The sequence below is a fragment of the Elephantulus edwardii genome, unplaced genomic scaffold (assembly GCF_000299155.1).
Source record: "Elephantulus edwardii isolate Elephantulus edwardi_28Jun2011 unplaced genomic scaffold, EleEdw1.0 scaffold00007, whole genome shotgun sequence".
In the NCBI taxonomy this organism is placed as follows: Eukaryota; Metazoa; Chordata; class Mammalia; order Macroscelidea; family Macroscelididae; genus Elephantulus; species Elephantulus edwardii.
Window position 1 is genome coordinate 2,430,703 of NW_006399757.1, and position 2,256 is coordinate 2,432,958.

General features: G+C 38.9%; 1 pseudogene; it reads left to right on the top strand.

Annotated features, from left to right (window-relative positions):
* The first annotated feature begins 644 nt into the window (after positions 1–644).
* LOC102867198 lies at positions 645–1,404 on the top strand (annotated as a pseudogene).
* The last annotated feature ends 852 nt before the right edge of the window (positions 1,405–2,256 follow it).

The following is a 2,256-nucleotide window of genomic DNA, read 5'->3' on the forward strand; positions in this document are numbered from 1 at the left end:
CGGAAACGACTCGACGGCACATAACAACAACAACAACATACACTAAGTTGACCTTAGGCAGACTCCCAGGTACCCCATTCTCTCTACTCCCTACTATCTTTCTTTTTTCCTTTCTTGTCCCTCTTCTTTAACCTTAACTGAGAAAGGGCTCTGTCTTCAATCTGTGCCTTCCCTACTTACTAAAGAGTGGATCGTGAGGATCGGTGTTTGTGATTCTTTCACAAAAGGGGATAAATGTATACAGGGTTGAGGATAGTGGTCCGGGAATATCCAAATGACTCAGAGTGAAAGATGTACAAGAACAACTCCACTAACATTGATCCACCTGTCATAAGAACCATGTCTCATGTCCTATAATACTAAGTACTCCTCACAGAAATAAGGTTGGAAATGGATAAAGGGTATAGGGGAGTATAAAAGGAATGTAATTTAGTGGTGGAATTCTTACATTCCATGCTGAAGATCCAAATTCAATTTCTGGACTATGAACCTCAAGCCTCAAGTCAATGAACCTTATCTTCCTGTGGAGATATTGAATTGCTTTTAGCAGAGCTTCCAGGCTAAGGTGAGGAAGAAAGGCCTGGAAATCGACTTCTGGAAATTAGGCAGTGGTTCTATGCTTTTTGCCACCTGGAGCTTAAGGTATGGCTTTCTTGGACCTGGAACAGTTATGTTCTTGTATTAATGAAAAGATCAGCAATATTAAAAATACTTTGTTATTAAGTAACTGTGGCCAAGAACCTGTCTTGAAAACTGGATTAAATAAAATTGGAAATGAGATCATAGTCGCAAATGAACTCCTAAATAAACTGGAATTGAAAATTAAGTATCAAGAACAAACCAGCAAGTGCACTCAAGAAACTCTGCGAATATCTTGGAAAAGATTACAAGACGCTCACCATCTCAAAGAAAACATTTGCCTCCTGTAACAGAACACGAGACCCTTGATCAGGGGTCAGAAGTTAAACCTGATGAACCAGTCAAAGCTGTGGAACCTGCACCCATAAATAAGCCCCACAAAGAACAATGGAACATTAAAGAAATGCCCTTTATAACTTCGGACAAGTTCAGTGGTGTTCCCTTATACATGAAATCACACTTAACCTATCTCATCAGACTAATGATGTAATTAAAGAAAGTAACAAGACAGCAGCCTGTAAATATAAGATCTTGCAGCAACGGGAAAAGTCTGCGTTTTCTGTGGCCAGAAACCTTTATCACAGATTTATGGAAGAAGAACTAAAGGATACCAAAGGCCGCTATTTCATAGTGGAAGCAGACATAAAGGAGTTCACGGTTCTGAAAGTAGACAAGAGGTTTCACGTGATCCTGAATATTTTGTGACACTCTAAGAGGCTGTCAGAGGTCCTAGGGGGAAGACTTACCCATTACGTTATAACCTGAGCGTCTGTGAGCTTGTGAACAAACCAGCAGTAGTGTAAAGGTGATCCCTACAATTCCTTCATATATCGTTTTGTTAGCTTTTTGGTTTCTTTTTTCTGGTAAAAATGATACTTTTATTTTTATAAAGCATAGAGTTTTTTTAAAAAAAATTTACCCCCTTACATACTTAAATTCCTTTAATATAAATATGTGAGCAATGTACATACTGGAACTGAAAATGTTCATGCCTAATTTATGTTCAGTGGACAATAAACTCAGTAAAAGGGGGGGGGGAAAGAAAAATGAAATTAGCCAGTGAAAATCTTAAGGATCATAACTACTTGCTCTTCATTGTGGAGGTGGCATAGGCTTAGGTAGGATTTCAATCTATTGTTCATTGGTCACCATAGGTCAGGGACTGATTGATGACAGCTAACAACAATAAAAGAGTCATCATCTCAAGGAGGTAACAATGATGCAAGATACCCATTCATTGTTCATACGGTCGCTACGAATCATAGTGGAGTCAACAACGGTAAGGAATATTCTATTAATCTTTCTATTGAATTATGTTTTATTTATTCTATTTTGGTCTTTTCTATTCCATCCCGCTATCATAACCCATTCCATAAAAAAGAACATAAATGTACCACTAAATTAAATTCATTATTTACTGTTGTTGTTGTTGTTGTTACGTGCCGTCGAGTCACTTGCAAAACTCATAGCGACCCTATGTACAACAGCCCTAAACTCCGCTCTGTCCTGTGCCAATTGCACTGTCTCTGACACTCCCATCCCAATTATCCCAGTCACTGAATCAATCCACCTCATAGAGGGCCTTCCTCTACTGCACTGTCCCTCCACCCTCCCAAG